Here is a 16,775-nt window from a genome sequence, read left to right as displayed (position 1 = left end):
GACATGGAAAAATTGCTCAGCGATGCCTGGGCGAGGTTTAAAAGGTTGGTCCAAGATTGTCCGCATGATGGGCTACCAGACTACCTTCAAATGGAAATTTTCTACCACGGTTTGAATCCTGCTTCACAGAATGCTGCCAATGCGGCAGCGACAAGACTTATGATGAAGCGAAGAATATCCTGGATCGCATCTCCAAGAATCATGAAGACTGGAGGGAGAACGACCAGAGATTAAGACTCACAAATTCTGACGCAAATAACGGTGCTATTGTTTCATGGTGACAGAGGGTATAGTGTTGGGGCACAAGGTCTCTCGAGAAGGGTTGGAGGTGGACAAAACAAAGATTGACACAATTGAAAAGCTTCCACCTCCAACCAACGTGAAGGCAGTACGAAGCTTCCTGGGGAATGTTGGATTCTACAGACGATTCGTTAAAGACTTTTCTAAGACAGCAAGACCATTGAGTGTGTTACTAGAGGTAGACAGAAAGTTTGAATTTGACAACAATTGCCTCAACGCATTTCGAATTTTAAAGGATGTGTTGATTATCGCACCTGTCTTAAATTGCGTCGGATTGGACACTGCCGTTCGAAATCATATGCGACGCAAGCGGGTATGCGATGGGAGCTGCATTAGCGCAAAAGAAGAAAACAATTTTGCACCCCATCGTATATGCGAGTAAAACCCTGAACCTTGCTCAACTTAATTACACCACCACTGAAAAAGAGCTCCTGGCTATAATTTTTGCATTGGAAAAATTCCGGGCATACTTGTTGGGAACCAAAGTACTCATTCATATTGATCACTCGACAATCAAATATTTGATGACAAAGAAGAATGCAAAGCTGAGATTGATCAGATGGGTTCTCCTCATTCAAGAATTTGACATCGAGATAATTGATCGCAAGGGGACAAAGAATTAAGTTGCAGATCGCTTGTCTTGACTGGAAAATCCTGAGGCTGACTGCAATGAATCTGAAGTGAGTGCCGTGTTCCCAGACAAGCAGTTGTTTTGCATAGAAGAACTACCATGGTATGCGGACATCGTTAATTATTTGGTCTGTGAATAATTTCCTAAAGATTACACCTACCATCAATGGAAGAAGCTCAAGAACGAATGCAGACACTACTATTGGGATGAGCCGAATTTGTATAAAAGAGGTGCAGACCAAATCATTCGATTATGTGTACCAAATGCTGCTCAACAATGCATATTTTCATAGTGCCACAATTCACCTTATGGAGGGCACTTTGGAGGACAACGTACTGTAGCCAAAGTTTTACAAAGTGGATTCTTTTAGCCTTCGTTATTTAAGGATGCTGCTGACTACACAATGAAATGTGATCGGTGCCAGCGCACTGGCAACATTTCATGGATGAACGCAATGCCGATGAATACTATCTTGGAGCTGGAACTATTCTACGTATGGGGGATTGATTTCATGGAACCATTCCCTCCTTCAAATGGTAAGCACTATATTTTATTAGCCTTTGACTATGTCTCCAAGTGGGTATAGGCAATTGCATGCGCCGTAAGTGATGCGGCCCCAGTTCCTGAAGAAAAATATTTTCATGTGTTTTGGCACTCTCCGTGCCATCATAAGTGATGAAAGATCACACTTTGTCAACCACAGTATAAAGGAGTTATTGCGCAAGTACAACATCCTCCACAAATTGGCCACTGCGTACCATTCATAAACAAATGGCCAAGCTGAAGTGTCCAATCAGGAAATTAAATCGATACTTGAGAAGGTAGTCAAACCTTCGTGGAAAGATTGGGCAATGAAGCTTGATGATGCGTTATGGGCATACCAGACCGCATTTAAAACACTCATAGGCATGTCCCCCTATGCGTTGGTATTTAGCAAAGCGTGTCACTTGCCCTTGGAGCTGGAATATAAAGCATTGTGGGCGGTCAAGAAATTGAATTTCGATTTAAAGGAAGCAGTGGAAGCGCGGAAAATGCAATTGGTCGAGCTAGAAGAATGGAGGAACAACACATATGAAAATGCGAAAATTTATAAGGAGCGCACCAAGCACTGGCATGATCAACGCATATGCGGCAAGAACCTCCAAGTCGGGCAGAAGGTCTTGCTTTTCAATTCACGTTTGCGACTCTTCTCGGAAAGCTAAAGTCTCGTTGGTCCGAAATGTTCATAATTCGACAAGTACTTCTGCATGGCGCGGTGGAATTATTAAATGACGACGGTACCAACATATTCAAAGTCAATGGGCAGTGAGTAAAGGTATACCATGGAGAAGACTGGCATCGCCAAGTCGACTCCATGGAACTAAGAAACTTTAAATAAAGAAGGAAGAAGGTAGTCCCTATGTTGTCACATGATCGCAATTTCTCAGGGACGAAAGTTTTGGAAAACTTCAAGTCTTCAACTCTTTTATCCACTACTCAAAATCTTCACTATCTTTCAGCTATCTTATCATGATAAAAAAAAAAAAAAAATTGCGTTAACGATTTTTCTTTTGTTTAAAATAATTTGACCCTCTCTTTATTTTTCTTACAACGATCAAGGCGCTGGGTTGCAGTGATGTTAGACGAAGAAGCATTAACCCACAGAAGAAAGATTGCCGCAAGGATGGATGCGTCAACACAATGCAGGCAACAACGCAAAAAATTTGGGGGTGTACTCTTTCTTATCTTTATTTCAAATTTTTGCTATCACATTGCATTTCTCTTTTCGAAGTTTTATCACTTCATCCTTCTTGATTACCACAATCATTTAACAAGTAGATAAATTTAATAGTTTACCGCATTTTGTTTCTTTGCCAAGTAAGATTTCAATGATGAAAAATATACTTCTATTTCTTTCGTATATATTAGAGTCAACTTAATCTTAAGATAGTCACCTCATAAAATATTTCTGAAAGTTAGGGGTTTGCTAGCTTTCTTTCAAACTCTCTTTACAACGCATTCTAAAACATCGCATAACTTATTTTAATCTTTTGACAATGGAGACATTGCCGTATATTTTCGACCTTGCTATTCTCAGTTCTAAAAAAAATATTTTTGAAAATAAAAACTCCACTGTCAACGCAAAGAGGAAACCCATGTTGATAAGAGTTAAGATGTGAAAGGCACTTACTCGTAGTTGGATGTCTGCATGACACACGAAAAAACGAAAGTAAGTTACCAGGGTCAACGCATAAATCAATGACCACAACTCTAATGCCAAATCGGTATGAGTTTTGTCTGAGAAAGAATGCATTGCTTGTAGTTAGATGTCTGCATGACACCCATGGGGGCAAGTCAAAAAGAAGGCAAGACACTCGGATCAGCGCAAGGTCAGAAAAAAAATAGCAATAAAGAAATTTTTTGTGCAAGGATAAATCTTTTGTCACCCAGGTAGAAAATTTTCTTTTTGAAATAAATCATGCGATGTTCCAGAATTTAGTAAAGTCCTTTTTAAAGTTAAACTTGCAGTCCCTAGGTCTTAGAAATATTTTAAGAGTAGACTTGAATAAGACTTAAGAAAATTCTAGTATATAGGATTGGAATGAAGTATCCTTGAGAAATCTAGGAAAAGAATTTTGCGGCTAACTTGCTAAAGGAATCTTTAGCTTATGCTTGAGGACAAGCATTGTTTAAATTTGGGGGTGTGATAACGGGCAGAAATGCACGTTATCAGAGTACCAAGTTCTTAAACAATGTTGGATTGCGTTGATAGAATATGTTAAATTGCGTCCATTAAACATAAATTCTACAATATTGCGGTCGCATGCATCCAACGCATTAGGGCAGTTGATTTCTATATTTTTGTGCAGAATAATGCGTTATCACAATGGAAAGAATGCGATCAAAGGAATACATCGGTTGGGTACAACTTCACCGCAAGACTTTGCGTTGATCGTGCTCGCAAACATCCACCCAAGAAGAATCACCGCAACATGGTGAACGCATCCACACGAAAGGACAATTAAGATCGATGGGACAAAAAGCTGATAGCGGTCGGATCCAAATTAAGTTGACAGCCGATAACGGTCACAAAGTACATCCAGCTTTATCGGTAACAACTATTCAGCGCATCAGTTAGGAATTAAAGTTGTCCCATCTGTACAACCAGGAGAGAGAAGCCACCTTTCACCTTTGATGCCCTATAAATACCAAGTGCATTATTCAGAGAAGGGGTTAAGCAGTCGATTACTTCATCACTTTACAAGTTCACGCCTCTGTTCATAGTTTTCTTTTCCATTTCACGGCGGAGCTAGAGAAGAGTGGTGAAACCGGAGATCGTCCAAGGCGGCTCGAGAGAGAACCTTGGGGTGTAAGAGCAGAGAGCGGGTTGACTCTCGCGTAAGGCCTGTCTCTTATACACATCTAGATGTGTATAAGAGACAGGAGTAGAACAGTATAACACTTGGTGGCAAGAAATTTCTCCAGGCTCTTTACTATACTTGCATTGTAATTCTATACTTCATCTTTTATCTATTCAATGGAAGTTCTATTTCTACATTTGCTCACTCTCTTAATACGCATGAGTAGCTAAACTAGTTGAATGGGTTGAGAGGAACTAAGCTAACATGATCTAGGAAGTTCATTGCTTGCGATTGTCTTGTTTTATGATGCTGTGTGAAACATCCCTTTAGAGTTGCATGAGAGAGAATATAAAGAAAGAACCTAATGTCTCGAGAGAGGTAGGTTAGAATCTGACTTGAAAGAGCAAGATTAGACCTGCATAAACAAGAAATAGGGACTTAGAGATAAGCTTTGTTTGTCAACTTGCATCGCATACATCCTAGGAATAGGAATGATATTATGCGGTCGCATATTTGTGTGAATGTCATGTTGTCATTGCATAAATAGAAATAGAGGTTTATGTGTAAACCCTGTAGACTTATCGCATATTTATCGCATGCGTTCTAGCCTTAGAAGCTGTGGCATTCACGTCGAGAGGTGGTTTACTATTGTTTGCATGTTGCATGATCACAAGGCATGAACGCATCCTAGGGAGTGTTGGCCGAAACCCTTCTCAAACCGTTAACCGCATATTAATCATATTTCCCATTGCCAACTCTTTTCGAACTCTGCCGCATTTATTATTATTTTTATTAACGCAACAACAAACCAACCACCTTATTTATTTTACCGATTACCGCAAGTTTTCATAAAAATCTCTAACGCAACTATTTTCATAAGTCCATGTGTTCGACCCTGGACTTACCAGGAAACTCAGAGGAATTTACACTTGAATTCCATTGGGGAAACTGGAGTGCACAACATAATTCCATCAACGAATATCATCCATTTTCCACACTTAATAAAATAACGCATCAGTAGCCCACGTTTTCCATGTTCAATTTTTCTTTTCCTCCCAGGTAGCGGAAGCGGAACGTTCTGGGAGAAGTCACCCACGGTCTGGAATTGCTACTTTCTCACAGAGCGAGACTCGGATCGGGTTAATTTGAAAGTCATTAAGATCACTAGGCTAATATTGTATAACAGTATAAATCTTTGTAATTGTTCATAAACTTATTAGTATTAATTCAAACATATTAGCTATTAGTGAGTTGGAAAAAGTTTGACAGTTGATATCACAAAAGGGTGGTATTAGCTGCCTTCACGCCCTCTTTCGTGTCTGGGGGATAAGGCTCGAAAGAGGGTGTGAAAGTTGGTATCAAAGCCAGGTTTACGTAAAACCTTATGAAATAAAATTGTTAAGTGGTTTATGTATAAGTGTTCGTTAAATTTCAAGGACGATTTTTTTTAAGGAGGTGGTAAATGTAAAACCCTGAATTCCACCTACATAAATTGGGTTAAAACTTGGTTAATAAAGAAGCTTGTAGAGGAACAAAAAAGGAGAAAAATGCCTTAAGAGTTGAAAATTAGACTTTAAAGGCTAAAACTTAAGTTGTGGCTATGTGAAGCTTTAGGTGGCAAACATTTGATTAAGTGTGGAATGCATGAAGGCACCATGCCTTGGAAAGGATCGTGCATCGAATATGCATGATCAAGGAAAATATCGTACATCGAGTATGCGTGAGGGAGGAAACGATCGTGTATTGAGTAATAGCCATCGTGTGTCAAGTAAAGGCCAACGTACATCGAGTAAAGACCATCATGCATCGAGTAAAGGCCATTGTACATCGAGTGAAGGCCATCATGCATCGATTTAAGGCCATCATGCATCGAGTAAAGGCCATGCATGAGCGAGGATACACCCGATTTCACGCAAGGAGTTAGGTGAGAGTTAGGCGTACGATTGTGAGTTGAGCATTGAGGCGTGCAATTGGTAGATGCAATGCCAAGAATGTTAAGCTAAGCATTGAGATGGTTATGCATTGATGAAGGCGTTGGTGTGAAGCTTGTGGCCAAGACACCAAGCAAGGGATTTTTTGCTTGGTAAGGCCATGGTGAACGCATGGTGAGGGTGGCCAAGACAAGGGACAAGGTGTTGGCCAAGGTAATTGAAAATTGATCGCATGAGGAGGGCAAGGCAATGCCTATGCATTGAAATCATATGATGGCTAGGTCATCGAGCAGTTAGGGAAGGCACATGGATGAATGTGACAAGGTTGGACTAGGCAGAGGTGCATGCATTTGTGGTGTTGTATGCGTTGGAAAACCATGCAATGGCCTAAGTATAAGTAGTGAAGCTCATGGGGATGTGTTTGCCAAGGAGGGCATACGCCAAAGAACAACCATGCATGGGGAAAGAAAGTATGGCCAAGGGAAGTCATGCAAAAGACTCAAGGCTAGTAAAAGCTAAGGAAGAGTCAAGCATTGAATGAGACCATGCGATCAAGAGAGCATGTGATCATTGGATGAAGTATGCGTTGACAAGTTATGTCTTGGAGAGCAAGGCTAAGATGACAACTCATCCGAACATGTGGCTGAATAAGGGAGAGTTAGGATTTGAGCCAAGGTTAGGTGAAGGCTTGAGAGGGCATGCAAAGTTAGGACTTTGCGTTGGCTAAAGAAGAGGAGGCCACTTCAGGGCTAAGGTGACAAGAGAAGGCATTGGCAGCACGAGATGAAAGCACATAGGCATGTAAGGAAGCTTGATGTGTCAAGCTGAGGGGAGTTCTGGGTGCCTATAAATAGGGCAATTTGGGGCGTTAAGCTCTCACAATTCACTTGTGTTATTTGAGTGAAACTGTGTTAGAATGCTAAGAAAAGAGTGACGTGAGAGGCTCCCAGCTACCCTGAGACTTAGAGTTCTGAAGAAAGAGGAATTTGCATTGAAAGTCAGGTGGCTAGCTGATTGCAACACCCATCGCCCAGCCCTGCTTATGTGTCATCGCGTCCTCCATACCCTAATGAATTTCGAATTAACCCGATCCGAGTCTCGCTCTATGAAAGAGTAGAAGTTCCAAACCTTGGGTGAATTCTCCCAGAACGTTCCACCTCTGCTACCTGGGAAGGGGGGGGGGAAATAAAACATGGAGAAAGTGAGCTACAAAGCTTAGTGGGTGGTGCCTTTTATTAAGAAAAATCGAAATTCATCTTTGGGAAAAACAATTCCACAATCAAACAATTATGACATAACAGAATGTAACTTGCCCAGCTTGTTAGTTGGATCGCCCTAGCATGATCATGTATTTCCCTGTGAATTCCTTGATCTGAATGATGTCGAAATAATCCCAGTACCAAATAACCCGTCAAATGTGCACATATCGAAAATATCCCGTTAGTCATACTCGAGTACGTTGATAATTCTAGCCAGTTAAACTGACAATCCTAGCCAAGCGTCCAAGTCGTATACTAACAATATCCTGGGTACAATCCCAGTTTCCAATGCAAATCACAACAAGCAAAATAACAACAATTACAATGACCAATAAAATCCAGACGAACAAATTTCTCGATTATGCCAATTTTTCAAACATTATATATATATAATTACATATATATATAGAATTCAACATACGAAAATAATAAAAATAACCACTCACAATTCCTCCTGATCAATTCCTCAGGAATTCCCTAAACAACTCTCGGCCTGGATTTCTTGAATTCCTCATTTTTTCAAAGAAATTCCAAATTAGTCCATAATTCCTTCAATAATTCCAATTTAATTTCAAAATTACCTTAAAAATAGAAATAACCAGCTTACCCCCTTTAAAATAACCAAAATATGCCTAACTTTCCATACCACAGCCTTTTGAGATTATTTTTGCAGGTCATGGGTGTAGGGCAATAGGGTAGGCATGGCCGCGTGTGTAGATAGGCACTGCTGGATGGCAGACCTCGCTCAGGGGCAACGTTGGGCATTAGTGTTGTGCTGGGCATACGCCTGGTCGGTCGCACGTGAGGCTGGCCAGTGGGATGCACGTAAGCATGCACTGGGATGTTCGCATGCCTTGTGTTGCGCGTCCGGGTGCCTGGCGATGACATATGGGCAGGGCTGGGTGATGGGCGTATGTGATCAGCTGGGCCATCTGACTTTGAATGCAAATTCTCTTTTCTTTAGAACTCCAATTTCACGGCAGCTTGGGGATCTCACTTCCATCTTTTCTGAGCACTCTCACACCAGTTTCACTCAAATAGCACGAGTTAATTGTGAGAGCTTAACGCCCCAACTTGCCCTATTTATAGGCGCCCATAACTCCCCTTAGCTTGACACTTCTAGCTTCCTTACATGCCTTATGTGCCTTCCTCTCGTGCTGCCAATGCTTGCCCTTGCCACCTTAGCCCTGAAGTGGCCTCCTCTCCTTTAGCCAACACAAAGTCTAAACTTTGCATGCCCTTTCAAGCCTCCACCTAACCTTAGCTCAAATCCTAACTTTCCCTTGTTCAACCACATGTCCGGATGAGTTTCCATCTTAGCCTTGCTCTTCAAGACGTAACTTGTCAATGCTTACTTAATCCAATGATCGCATGGTCTCATCAACTGCTTGACTCTTCCTTAGCTTTTACTAGCCTTGAGTCTTTTGCATGACTTCTCCTGGCCGTACTTTCTTTCCCCATGCATGGTTATTCTTTGGCACATGCCCTCCTTGGCCAACACATCCCCATGTGCTCACTACTTATACATAGGCCATCACATGGTTTTCCAAGGCATACAACACCACAAATGCATGCACCTCTGCCTAGGCCAACCTTGTCACATGAGTCCATATGCCTTCCCTAACCTCTCGATGAGCTAGCCATCGCATGATTTCAACACATAGGCATTGTCTTTCCCTCCTCATGTGATCAACTTCCAATTATCTTGGCCAATGCCTTGTCCCTTGTCTTAGCCACCCTCATCATGCGTTCACCATGCCCTTGCCAAGCACAAAAGCCCTTACTCAGTGTCTTGGACACAAGCTTCACACCAATGCCTTCATTAGTACATATCCATCTCAATGCTTAGCTTAACATTCCTGGCATCGCATAGCCTACCAGTCGCATGCCTCAATGCTCAACTCACAGTCGTATGCCTGACGTTCACCCAACGCCTTGCCTGAAATCGAGCGCATCCTCGCTCACGGATGTCCTTTACTCAATGCACGATGGCCTCTAATCGATACACGATGCCCTTTACTCGATGCACAATGGCCTTTACTCGATATACGATGGCCTTTACTCGATACACGATCGTTTCCTCGCTCACGCATACTCGATGCATGATCCTTTCCTCGATCATGCATACTTGATGCACGATCCTTTCCAATGTATGGTGCTTTCATGCATTCCACACTTAGTCAAACTTTTGCCACCTAAAACTTCACTTAGCCACAACTTAAGTTTTAGCCTTTAAAGTCCAATTTCCAACTTTTAAGACATTTTCCTCCTCTTTTATTCCTCTACAAGCTTCTTTATTAACCATGTTTTAACCCAATTTATTTAGCTGGAATTCAGGGTTTTACATTTACCACCTCCTTAAAAAAAATTTAGTCCTCGAAATTTAACGAACACTTATACACAAACCACACAACAATTTTATTTAATAACAAGGTTTTAATTACAAAACTTGCTTTTACACTACTCTCCAAAGTTTTGCCCTTGTTCCTTCCAGCATTGGGCATTACCTCATCCTAAGTCAAAGCATATAATCTTCCATGTTTTTGTTCCCCTATTTCATTTTTTCCTGTTTCCAACACCACGTCCCCCTCCCAAATTTGGAGATTTCACTCCTTAACTAACCATTTGTGATCTGCTTCCTCCTTCATGGCCCATTACTTAGGGACACTCTCGTTTAAAATGTCCCGTTGTTCGCACCTATAGCAAATATATAATTGCTTCAGGCATCTTTTCCAACGGTATTTGTGCCTTTGGTTAGCACTAGCCACAAATTCCTTTAAATGACTCGCTCCTCCCGAGCTTGATCCAGATTTTGCTGCTCCTATCTGCTTAAACAGACTCTTATTCTTGATTCCAAGAGTAAAATTTTTATTTTCCCCTTTATTCCACTTACTTACCGACGGACTTGGTCTTTGTTCCTCCGTCGTCATACTCCTTTATACTCTCATCGCCGCTTCAACTAACTTCGAAAATTTTACCCATGCAGCACTCGCTGTCACGGGGTCCTGGTCTCCTTTTTCAATCTAGCCTCAAACCTTTTACAACGTTCCCTCTCATCCTCAATAATACTTAAAGTATACCTCGAAAGTTCAGTATACTTCAATTCATATTCCGCTACAGTCATACTTCCTTGTACGAGTTGTAGGAATTCACCTCGCTTCATATCACATCCAGCAAAACATATAACAATTATCACATACCGGAAATTCAACACATATAATCGAGCGCATGCCATATTACGTAAACCAAGTTCATGATGGCCTAAGTTAGGTTTATCTCCATCTTAGCAAACTCCTTTGCATAAATCATAATTGACTTATCAAGATTATCATGAGTAGAAGCAACATGTGCAGATGACACCCTCTGACCCTTACTCATCAATCTTCTGCATTCACATTTCGTATGCCCAGGTTTATGACAGTAATAGAAAACAATACCTCCTTGATTTGATCTTTGTTTATTGGGATGACCTTTGGAGCTATTTAATTCAATCCCCTTATTACCTCTATTATCATTTGTGTGCCCAATCAAAGCTTTACTAGAATAAGATGACATAACTGCTTGTGTCTTCTCTGTATGAAGTATTCGAGTATAAGCTTCTTCCAATGATGAGATACTTGAGCTTGAAAACACTTGATATTTGGCTATCTCATATTTAGATGCAAGACCTACTAAAAAAAACTCGTAATAAACAACTTTTCACATTGAGCCATTAGAACTTTTGAATTCATGTTGATTAGCATCAAGGCATTGAATTTCACACTTGTATTTTTAACCTCCATAAAATAGCTTGTAGGCTGTAGGAGATTTTTCTCCTTGATCAGGTTGCTATAAAGTCTTACAAACATCAAACACTCTATTAATATTCTCTTTCCCAAAATAAAGGAAATCCAAATATTCCAATTTGACTGATTCGCAGTGATTTACTATTTCAACGATTTCACAGTCAATAGAGTTCTTGATTTGTAGAAGCATTCTTGAATCGTCCCGCCACTAAATCTTTTTATTAGCATCAATCAGTCACTTTTCCGTGATGTGATCATCCATCTCCATGCTCCTAATAAAGTGACGAACATTTGATCTCCATGAATAGTAATGCGTGTGGATCAATGGCAGAAGGGAAAAGTGGCACGTGAGCCTCACACACTGGTCAAATGGATTTCGGACTTTGGGGTCCTATAGATCGGTGGCTGGGATCCCCGCCGGGTCGAAAAACTACCATTTTTTTTTACAGCGATAGCGACTGACGGCTGCGATGGTTAACGACAACGAACAAACCGAAGACGGCGGCGGTGAGCAGAAGTGTAAACTCACCCCTCCACAAAACCCTAGATGTAACACAAACGGGTTCTAAATTCTCAAACCCTAAAGTTCACAAAACCCTAAGTTTGTTTATAGGTCTCTGATACCATGTAAAACTCTTAGGTTTGAGAGAGAATTAGAATGCCCTATTCATTCACCGAAGAAATGAATATATACAAATGTACAAAGCATAGAAAAGGAAAATATAACAAGATATTTACAATAATGGAAAACCCTAACAATATAACTATAACAAAAAGCAAGTAAATTAAATGCAAAAACCACAACTTCAGAAGCTTCATATAAATTAATAATGATATGGAGTTCTATCCAAGTCATAAAAATTCTGATTTTAGCAAGGAAATGAGGACAGATCACAGGCGTGACATCAAAAATGGGGTTCTAATCAATCGTCAGACCAGCAATGAATGTAGAAAACGATAAATAACTAGACAGCATTGTAGGCTAAATAACATACATCAATTTTTGACAGACAACCAGCAAAAACAAAATGTACTCGTGTTAATAAAGTACTGAGGCATAATCAAAGAATATACCGGCTAAAAGAAGATTTTAGCCACAATGGAAATGGCCCGTCTCTTCAGTTAGAGAATGACCATGGCGAGTGTAGGTTCGTAGTGAGCAGCCTTTAAGTTTCGTGATAAACTGTGCTCAAATTTGTCTAGCCATGCTATCCGCAACCATATTAATTTCTATACCTACCTCTGCAAATCAAAAATCCAAAAGCTAAACATTTTTTCAATGAAAAGCTACATTTGCATTGAGAACAAATGAAAGAAATAGAAATACAAGGGAAATTTTAAAACAAAAACCTCCCTATGAGGAGCCAATTAACCTAAAAAGGAGTTCCAATCCAACAAAATAAGACATAAAGGGTAATTACAAAAAGCTTTACACACGGATACCCAACGAGAGGTATGATATCTAAAAAGAGACCACACCTTCACATGGAAACTGCTAATTAACGTTGTGAGCAAAAGCCTAAACTGCAAAGATTGAGTCCATGCCTGATGGCAATTATGCAGTAATGAATATCCATACAACCTGCGAAATGTATGACTCTCCTGGTAATGAGAGCTCAAGTCCATTAGAAATTATAGACATGCTTCATTTTACATTTTAAGCATAACGATTATGCCGACTTTCCAAACAAAAAATTAATGACATTTCACAGTCTTCTCTCCAGTAGCCGTATCAAGAAGATTTGTTGGTTACACAATCTCACATTAAGAAAATATCTCGGTAAATTCCATCCTTGTTATGACAATGCAGATCTTCAATCACCAAATGAAGAACTGAGGACAAAGTGACCTCTAGAGTTGACATGACAGCACCATCTTCACTGTTGCTCAGTAGTAGATTGGTCTGTCACAAAAGCGAACGAGAGTTGAGAGTAAGCATTATCACCAAAAGCGCATTAACTTATCGTACATCAAGTGACAATTATAAGCAAATATTTGTTTATTGATCCATGAGATTGTGGATGAGGGTTCAAATCCAAATAGTAAGAGAAAAATGAGTTCATACAAAAACATACCTGGATAAAGACATTACCCTTGAAAGAACCAAGTTTCTTCAGTCCAGTAATTGTGATGGCTTCAACAAGCTTCCTCGGTATCAAAAGCATAAACCGACTCAACAATAAAGTCCATAGGGAAGCCACATCACCAAAATCATTGCATGAGCAAGCATCACTTTTAAATGGTGGAATCTATGAACATCACGAATAACTAGTTCTCGATTGGTGATACTTGATATAAAAGCTTCATGACATCATGGCAATCTCCACAAATACGTAAATTTTTTAAAAGACGAATTTTCTTCATTGTGTTCATACTTATAAGTGCAAAAGCAAGAGCCAATCTTTCACTGTGAAATCGAAGGTTTTCCTTTTTTTCTGTTTCTCCAACATTATGAAGCACGTATTCAGTTTTGGGCACATATCCTATGGAGGTCAGTTCTCTATCAAGCTCCTCTAGCTTTAGAGGCATTCCATGAATTTGTGGATGTGAACAATCATGAGACACAAATGTGTGAACTTGACCATTTGCCTCAACCCAGCTACACCCTGGTTCCTTTTTAACTCCTTTACTAGACATCAAATTCCGAACTCTTTTGATATCATCCCACCTTCCTTCTGTTGCAAAGATATTCGAGAGTAAAATATAATTTGTCTCCTCCTCCAGTTGAAGCTCAAAGAGTTTGTTTGCAGCTTTCTCACCCAGTGCTAAATTGACGTGCATTTTGCTAGCTCCAAGGACAGTCTCCCAAATAAGTGCATGTTGTGATAGTTGCATTTTTTGAATGAAATCTTCAAGCTTATCAAATTTTCCCACCCGGCCTAGAATATCGACTACAAGCACAATGCTCTACGGTAGGAGAAATACCAAAATCTCTGTACTTGTTAAAATGTTCTTTTCCCTCTTCAACTAATCCTTGATGACTGCATGCAGAAAGAATGCCTATGAAGGTGACCTCATCGGGCAATATTTCTTCATCTAACATCATCTTAAAGGCCCTGAGAGCTTTATCGCCTTGCCCATTTTGTGCATATCCACATATAATGGTGTTCCATGCAATTGTATCTCGCCAAACCAAAGCTTCAAATAACGTTTCAGCTTCTTCCATACAACCACATTTTGTGTGCATGTCAACAAGGGCACTACCGACAAACATATCACTTATGTGTCCACTCTTTAAAGCCATGGAATGAAGTTGTTGTCCACTTTCTAGAGAAGCCAAAGAGGAGCAACCACTCAAACAGCCAGCGAGCGTGAACTCGTTAGGCTTTACACCTTCTTGTTGCATTTGTCTGAAATAACTAAGAGCCTTTTCTCCTTGGTTTGTCTGTGCATAATTAGTAATGATAACTGTCCAAGTGAAAAGATCCCTAACAGCTAATCTGTTGAAAGCTACATCAGCATCTTCCAAGTGCATACATATGGCATACATGTCAAACATAGCTGTTTGAACAAAATCATTGTCATTCATATTATTTTTAATTATATGTGCATGCACTTGCCTCCCAAAGTGCACGTCAAAAAGACAAGAACATGATCTTAAAATACTAATAAAAGTATACATGTTCACAATAAAACCTTCCTCTAACATGAGACGAAAGATAGTAAGTGGACGATCATACATTCCAGAATCATGAAAACCAGACAATTATGTATTCCATGAAAACAAATCTCGGTGAACCATTGATTCAAATAACCTCGCACCCTCATGCACACATCCATTTTTAATGTACATTGTGACCAATGCATTGCTGACTGAAACATCAGTTTCAAATCCATATTTCCAAACACAAGCATGGATGCTTTGGCCATATTTCAAGTCTCTCATATTTGTAGCAGCACTTTTAAGGCTGCAAATAGTATACTGATTTGGTCTAGTACCACTCGATCTCATTTAGTGAAATAACTTAATTGATTCCTCACTTTGTCCTTGCTGATCAAGGCATGTAATCATGGCACTCCAAACAACTATATCAGGCTTTTTAATCTTCTTAAATACTTTTAATGCATCAATTGCAATCCCACAATTTGAGTACATATCTACCAAACCACAACCTAAGAACTCATCGCCTTCATACCCACATTATAATCAAGGAATGGATTACCTGCCCTTGTCTTAAATTTTTGGAGTTTGCACAACCCTTGAGAACCGTAGTTAAAGTGAACTTGCTACACTTCACTTATAATTCCATCATACTACAAAATAATTTCAAGACTCCTATCCCATTACCCCCTTGAGCATAGCCATTGAGTAGCACATTCCATGTCACATCATTTTGCTCAGGCATACCAATAAACATTTTAGATGCAAGTTCCATCTCTCCACATTTAGCATAAAGGTCAACAAGTGCAGATCCAACAAACAAATCTAGTAATAATCCAAGTTTAAAAGCTTGGGCATGCATCTGCTTTCCAAGAGCAAAGGCCATGCACAAAGAACATGCTTTTAATCCAGTAGCTAGAGTGAATTCATTGGGCATGATTCCTCCATTTTGCATCTCCTGAAATGAATAAATACTATCATTAGCAAATCCTTCTGCTACAAGACCTTGAATTAATGCCGTCTAAGAAACAACATCACGATCAGGCATTTTAGCAAGCACTAGTCGAGCATAGCAGAGTACCTGCATTTTGCATATACATTCACCAACGAAACCCACAAATGGGAATCTGGATTAATTACATCCTTCACAATAAGCCCATGAATGGTTTTGGCAGCACCCAAAGACCGTTTTGATGCACATTCATGCAACATGCTTGAATAATATTTCAACTTCTCCTTGCTACTCCAGCATACTCGATTTTCCATGCCATCTTCAGTCTTTTGGTGTTCAAAGTTACATCTATATGGGCAATTATGAACCGCATTCTTAAATTCATGACCAAATTGGCCTTTTGACATTGAAATTCCAATAGAGTCGGAAGGATACCTGGGATTTAGTAGTACTTTGAAACTGCTCCGTCGAATGGGAAAGAACAAAGATCTAGTAGTATTTTGAAACTTGTTGGGAAATTGAGGCGAACTGTGTAACCAACTTGATATCAAAAGATTTTGAAACCTAAAAGGTGAACCATGAATTCTCATAGCAATGAAGTTTCGTTCCATCAATTCAAACAAAAAGAATTCCTCCTAAAACAAAACTAAATCCAGTGAACATCCATTTAAAGAAGGAAAAATATCAATACCTTTAAGCTCAAGTACAGAAAAAACAGTGACATGTGTGCAACTAATAGTGTTTTAGGGTTCTATCACAAAGAACACCTTCTACTAGTACCAATGTAATTGTACAAAATCCATGTTAGAAACGATGCATGATCATGCGTATCAAGTATGGTGGATGACAAAACAGATCAAAGCTATTTGAAGTGGTTAAAAAGGAGAGGGAAAAAAAAACATAATCCTTAGAAGACCCAAATCAGAGATACTCCGAGGGAACTGTTAGAAATTAATATGCTAGATACATTATGGA

General features: G+C 39.7%; 1 pseudogene; it reads right to left on the bottom strand.

Moving 5' to 3' along the window:
* Positions 1-12,929: 12,929 nt before the first annotated feature.
* Positions 12,930-16,411, bottom strand: LOC120082069 (annotated as a pseudogene).
* Positions 16,412-16,775: the final 364 nt, after the last annotated feature.

Source organism: Benincasa hispida, chromosome 7, assembly GCF_009727055.1.
Source record: "Benincasa hispida cultivar B227 chromosome 7, ASM972705v1, whole genome shotgun sequence".
NCBI lineage: Eukaryota > Viridiplantae > Streptophyta > Magnoliopsida > Cucurbitales > Cucurbitaceae > Benincasa > Benincasa hispida.
Note: the sequence above shows the minus strand (reverse complement) of the source record. Positions and strands in the feature narration are given on the sequence as shown.